At 41.8% G+C, this 6,736-nt stretch overlaps 1 non-coding gene across 1 annotated transcript; it reads right to left on the reverse strand.

Annotated features, from left to right (window-relative positions):
• Positions 1-5,777: 5,777 nt before the first annotated feature.
• Positions 5,778-5,916, reverse strand: LOC116911819. Its single transcript, XR_004389357.1, has one exon. It is a non-coding gene; the product is annotated as a small nucleolar RNA SNORA48 (small nucleolar RNA).
• Between the last annotated feature and the right edge of the window lie 820 nt (positions 5,917-6,736).

Consider the following 6,736-nt stretch of genomic DNA (forward strand, 5'->3'; position numbering starts at 1 on the left):
CCTGTGCAAGTCTATGGAGGAGTCTTGAGCCGAGTGTCTGGGAGTTAGGGGGAAGATGGAAGGTTGAAGGAAGAATTTCTAACAGATGGAGTGGCACAGGCAAAAATTCTTTTAAAAACTTTTTTTAAAAAAAGATTTAATTTTATTTATATGAGTACACAGTCCCTGTCTTCTTTCACACCAGAGGAGGGCATCCGATCCTATAACAAATAGTTGTGAGCCACCATGTGGTTGCTGGGATTTGAACTCAGGACCCCTGGAAGAGCAGTCAGTGCTCTTAACCGCTGAGCCATCTCTCCAGCCCTCCAGGCAAAAACTCTTGAACACAAATTTTTGAATCGAGTTTTAAAAGCCGTGATATTTGCTGTAGCTTAGAACTTAACTGTAGTAAGGATAAGTGAGGTTGGAAAATGAAACAATGTTATTCTAAGAAATCTGGTCTTGATCTTTTATGACAAAAACAAAAACCTATCTGATTTGGTTCTCTTTTGTGAGACCTTTGTGAGAAAATACCCTCAAGTCTATACGCACACACCACTGCTGGGATTTAAGATCAACTCTTTACCTCCCCTGTAGTCTCCCACTGATGACGCCAAGCCATTCCTTACACTCACAGTTAAGCATTGTTCTTTGCCTTTCCCACATCTTGTGGTGTAGTGCAAACTCTGGCTCTATTGTTGTTTTGTGTTTCAAGATGGTGGCCGAGCTAAAGAGTTGTCAAGCTCCCGACGGTTGGAATGTAGACTTACTGGGTTGTGAAGTTTGGGTGGAAAATTTAAAACACCCCACACTTAACACAGTGCCAGGGCTGATTAATGCAGTTTATTGCGAAGCCTCAGGGGACACCTGCAGGCTTTTACCTTCGGTCTAGAACCTCTGGCCTGAGGGAAGGGGTAATGCCATGTTAGTTCCGTACCCTTTCTATTAGAGTTTGCTCAAAGCTGCCGACACCAGATGTGTTACAAACGAACGTTAATTCTCCCCCGGCATCTGGATCACATGTACGACGAGGGGCAAGATTTATGCCCTGCTGAAGCATTCCCCGGTTTTTAGCACAGAAGTGATTGAACTCCAGATGTTAACAAGATGCAGAGACCTTTTAGCGTGATTAAAAACATGATTTCTTGTTTTGCTCATGACAAAAACCATTGGATTAACTTATTAGAAGTGGAGCTGCTGTCCTGCTCATTGGAAGCCGTGTCTACTTTAGATATTGAAGCTTGTCGTCGAAAGACCGTCTCACCAACTCCTAAAACCAACAGCTTTCGGGTTCCGTCTCCTAAAGCAGGCTTAGCAACGATACGAATTCTCCGAGCATCGTGGGGGCCAGCGTGCCTGAGCAGGATCTTTCACTTGTCTTAATGACCTGGACCATCACAGCTAAAACAGTCCAGCCAAGATCACCTGACCTGCTCCCCACTTCTCGGAGCCAGGGAGGAGAGAATGGTATTCTTTAGAATTGGGGGACTGAATCAATTTTATTTTTATCTCTAACCAGGAAACACAAGTAAACACACTCTTTAATTTCACACAGTATTTCCTCAACCTTGAGGTAGATTTTGAGCTGGGCTCAGGCTGCAACGGCAGCATTTGGGAGTTAAGACGGGAAGATGCTTAGGCTACCTCAGGGAGACCTTGACACTCTAGTCTTGCCTCAGAACTTCCGTCTTCCCGCTAACACCTAGCCACTGGGCTCACGACTCCCCCATAGGGCACTTGAGCAAGTCTTCATCATTAAACTTTCTGTGGAAAGACGAGACGGAAAAGGTTGACTGGTGATAGTTGTCTGCATTTCTAAAGAGCGGCGGGCAGTGCATCGTCTTATATTCAATGTAAAACACAGAACTTCTTTGTATCAAGATTATTATTAAAATAAAAACTTAGGTAGCTACCGAATGACAGATTTGGTGTAGTTATCCTGCAGAAGTGGGACAATGACAAATAAATGGAGTTCCAGTTTTACTCAGAAGTGTTTGCAATTTCTGGAAAACCATATTCAAAGTTGCTTCAAAAAAGAGCTTCTAAGTGCATCTTTTCAAAGAGTAATGCCAGTTTACAAATTATTGTTAATATGTTTCACCTTGCTAATATTTTTATAAAGCACTCATGAGTAGTCAAAGCTTCACTGATGGGTTTTCTTGAAGCATTTAAAAATGTAATGTAGGCACGAAGATTTTCATCTTACTTTTATGTTTCATTTCATTTTACAAATAAAGGCTTGTACTAAATTAATAGTTCTTATGCAGATTAATCATCTTAGAACCAAAGAAATGCATTAACTTTTCATTAGTCAATTTTTTTAAAGCAGTGTACCCATTACCCATTTCCTTTGTGTTTGCTATAATAGAGCACCCTGTCAAAACAAGTTGAGTGGTAAAAGAGATTATCTGGTTTACAGTTCCAGGTTACCATATATCATTGTGGGGAAATCAGGGTGACTGGAACTGGAAGCCGTTAGCTACATCCGCAGTACACATCAGAATGAGAATGAATGTATGCATGCTAGGTACCTCACTCAATTTCTCTGACTACTCTCTCATAGCCTGGGATCCAAACTCAGGGAATAGTGCTGCCCACAGTGGGCTGGGTCTTCCCAAATAAAGACCATCTCCCAAGGGCATGCCTATAGGTCAACCTGATCTACCAAAAAACGCAGGATACCCCCTTCCCAGCTGATTAGATTTTATGTCAAGCAATTACCAGCAGCTTTTACCACTACCATGATATGGAATCTGTAAAGAGAGTTACATTGAGGAAGCCTTGGAGAAACACTTGCTGTGGTACTCCCAACTTTATCTAGTCAGGATAAAGAAATACGGCGATTTTTCTTTTTTGCATGCAACTTTAAAATAGAAACATAAATCTTTAGAAATCTGACCCCTGTTTCCAATGTACCTTGCAAGGATTTGTGTAATTAACATGTGAATAGTTTATGAATTATAAGACGTCATATCCATCTTATTAACCTCCAATGTCTTTGCTCTGCTCTAGTGTTAGGGTGCAATGTACAATCTTTTGTTCTTTGGTGTGGCTCTGGGAAGAATATTAAATATGCTTCTAATGTGCATAAGGAACATACCCATAGTCCTGAACAATGCTTTTCAACAGTGTCATCTCTGAGAACTGAAGAATCAGAAAGCCCTCTTCTTAGAATGTAATGCCTAGTGCTTGAGTGTGCGTGACTCTGACTTTCTTTTGTCAAGCTGACTGTAGAACTCAGCGTGTTTTACAGTTCCTCCAAGGAATTACATATTAAGGCTTGTAGGAGAATAGATAAGTGTTGGGTTTTCATCAAAACCACACAACAATTTAAATATAACGCTAACTAACAACTTGAACACAGCCAGTAGACATTTTAGTCTTTCCTCAAGGCCTGTTTTCTATCATTCATTCTTGAACACATTAACCAGCCTTTTATTAGTTTTTCTTTCTTCCCTTGTGATCTTTTAAGTTTCTGATTTTTTTCTTCTATTAAATCTAATCTGCTGTTATTCCTGTCCAGTGAAATCCCAGACATCAATGTGATCGGTGTGACTTCAATTTGATTCTTTACAATCTATACGTTCTAGCCTTAGGCATAGGGTTTCTTTCTTTTTATTTTTTTTGACTCACAGTCAAATTTGGATGAGTGTGTGATCATTTCTACATGCTTCTGTTCCTTCTGTTCCTTTAAGAGGTTGGATGTCCTGGCTTTTTACAAAACTTCATATGTTTTTAGCTGCTCAGCATTGAAAAGATTGTTATTGGGTCTATTTATTATTTTCCACATTTTAAAAGTATTGATTTTTTTTTGGAGGGTACCAAATAGGTTGGTTAAAATTTAGATTAATTTGAGCTCATTTCTAAACACAGTGGAGGTCTAACTTCCCCCATCTAATCCAGTCTTGTGGGTGAGGTGCTATACTTCTTGGGTCTCTAGTGCATCGTCTAGGCATTCAAAATATTTTCACACGCTAGGCAATTGGAATTTCAAGTGTGCTCTCAAAACTTGGGGGTGGCATAAAGGTGGTAGTGCACGCTCAGGCATGAGGACCAGAATCATGGATTTGAGGATAGAACGGCTTCATGGTGAGCTATTGTCTCAAAGAGGAGCGGGGAGTGGTGGTTTATAGACCTCACCTCACTTTCTTTTATTCTTAGAGTAGTCCTGTTTCTGAGAAGAAGTTTTGTTGTTATTATTTCATTTTGCTTTGTTCTTATTTTTGTTTTATTTCTCCCTTTCAAGTTTCTAGCGTTTCATTTTGTTTAACAACTGGAAGTAAAGTCAGAGATCCATCTGTCATGGTCAGAGCAATCAGTTTTGTTCTGATATTACTAAAAGACTTCCTTTAATAATGTCTAATTTTCTACAGGAAACATGAATTGCTCAGAAAATATATCCGGGATTATCATTAATTTCCCTACTTTTATGCAATAGGCTACTACCATTGATGCAGTGCTTTGGAAACACAAATTTATTATCTCACAAGGCTCTCACTGACCTAATACTGAGGTTTTGGTAGGGCTGGGCGTAGAGATTCTAGGGAGGCAACACTTTCTCAGCTTTCCCCAGCACTTGGAGATCACTACATTCCTTTTCTTGTGCACAGTGCTTTACTCTGTCAAACTTAGTGGTACAGCATCTTTAAGTTCCTTTTTAACCTATGTATCTCTCCTTAAAAGGACTTCCGGGAGACAGAGGGACCAACCTGATAAACCAGGACAATATCCAGACTTTGGCATCTTTCATTTTTGTCACACCTGTAAAGATCCTATAACGTCTTATTTCCTCAGACTTTGGAGGTTAGGAAGTAGACACCTTTGGGCGATCATTGTCTGACTAACATTTATCAAACCACCATGAGTTATGAGGATAGCCAATGTTCTATCATGTACCACACCAAAACATATAATCTACTGATTTATTCTATAAGTATACTCCATAAGGATTTAGGGCACATGGATTTTGATAAGTTCCAAACAAATTTAAGTATTCATTTTTCTAAGGCCATGGGAAGCTGGTCTGTCCCCATCTGTCACATTTGCCAGTGAAGAAAATGGGATTTAAGGCTGTATTTTGAGATTTTTCTGAAGTAATTGCATTACCAGTAACATTAGCCTGAAATAAGTTTCTTAAGTTTTGATAGTACCTAATGTACATATATTATCTTTTTTAACATTTTACTGATTTTTTTTTATGAATATCACATTGTGCACCCCGGTCCTGCTCGTCTTTCCATCCTCTCGTGTCTACCCTGCTCCAACTAGGCCATTAGCTGGAGGCATCGTTAGCTCTTGGGGGCCAGCTCCCATGCCTCCACAGCCCCTGGCCATCTATGTGGTCCCTGCCCTGTGTGTTCTTTGGTGGCGATATGAGCTAGAAACATGGACACCAACCCCTGGTACTGCATAGGCACAGACCCAGACATGGCCTCCCGCAGCCTGGGCTGAGAATTCACTACGGCTCCAGGTGGCAGGGCTGGCCAGGCACAGCAAGCTGCTTCTTCTACCCTCTAGGCTCCAGTTCCATCTCTCTTCATAAAGCTCAAGTTGCTTCACTTCTCCTTCTCTCCATCTGTCCATCCAGTTCTTGCATGTTATAGTGGCTCCCGCTCCAGGTTGGCCACACAGCTTGCAGGCCCTTGGGTGACATCCTTGGCCCCTGATGCTCAGCGTGGCAGCAAGTGGGTCTCCATGACACCTGTGTGCCCTGTGCTGGAGGGCATGTCTGTGGGTGGTGGGGCAGGCTACAGGTCACTGCCTTCCTCCGCCCTTGTTGCACTGCCTGAATTTGATTTTTATGTGTTCTAGGCACAAACCAGCTTTGGCCACCAAGCGAGGCTTCAAGCTAGGGTGAACAAAAGACTGCCAACTGCTCTGCCCCTGACTGATAAAAACACCACCACTAAGGTGACACTTTACCCATTGCCAGCGAAGCCCCATATTATTTTGAACTTTAAACGCTCTACTGTTATTTTCTCATAATTATTCTACATACATGTATAGGTAGGGCCCAGAGGACAGCTTTGAGCCATTCTTCCTCAGGTGCTGCCTGCCTTGTTCGTTTTGGGGACAGTGCTGCTCCCCATCGTGATGATGGCACACGGGTGAGATTGGCTGGCCAGTTCCATTGGAGCCACGTTTTCCTTCCACCCCAGCACTGGGATTACAAGCACTCACCACCAAGACCATGTGTTTTAACTTGGGTTCTGGGCATTGAGCTCAGGCCTTATTTGTGAAGCAAGTCAGTGGAGTTCTTCTGAACTTTCTTCATCTCTTTTTTTATTACTTTTATCTCTAGGGGTTTTGTCTGTTGGTATGAGATAGGGTCCCATTATGTTAATCAGGGTACCCCGGGGGTGCCCTGCCTCAGCCTCCTGAATGCTGGCATTGTAGACACATGCCACCATGGCTGGCTTCCCTGCTCCTCACTCAGCTTCCTTTCTGTTCTACACTCAGATTTTCTTATTTTCATTAAAGATGCTTTTAGGTTCTTTGAAACCAAATTGTATACACAATTACAATGCACGATTGTAATACACAATGGGTCTATTACTTTCTTCTCTGTTTACAGAAAACCTTAACATTAAGTCCGTGAATCAAATCAGCTCCATTTTTTTTTCCGGAGCTGGGGACCGAACCCAGGGCCTACCACTGAGCTAAATCCCCAACCCCTCAGCTCCATTTTTAAACGCAGAACTTCTACTTTATTTCACCATCTTTTGCTCTCTCTCCAGTTCCCTGTCAGTTCATTCTT

The sequence above is a fragment of the Rattus rattus genome, chromosome 10, assembly GCF_011064425.1.
Source record: "Rattus rattus isolate New Zealand chromosome 10, Rrattus_CSIRO_v1, whole genome shotgun sequence".
NCBI lineage: Eukaryota > Metazoa > Chordata > Mammalia > Rodentia > Muridae > Rattus > Rattus rattus.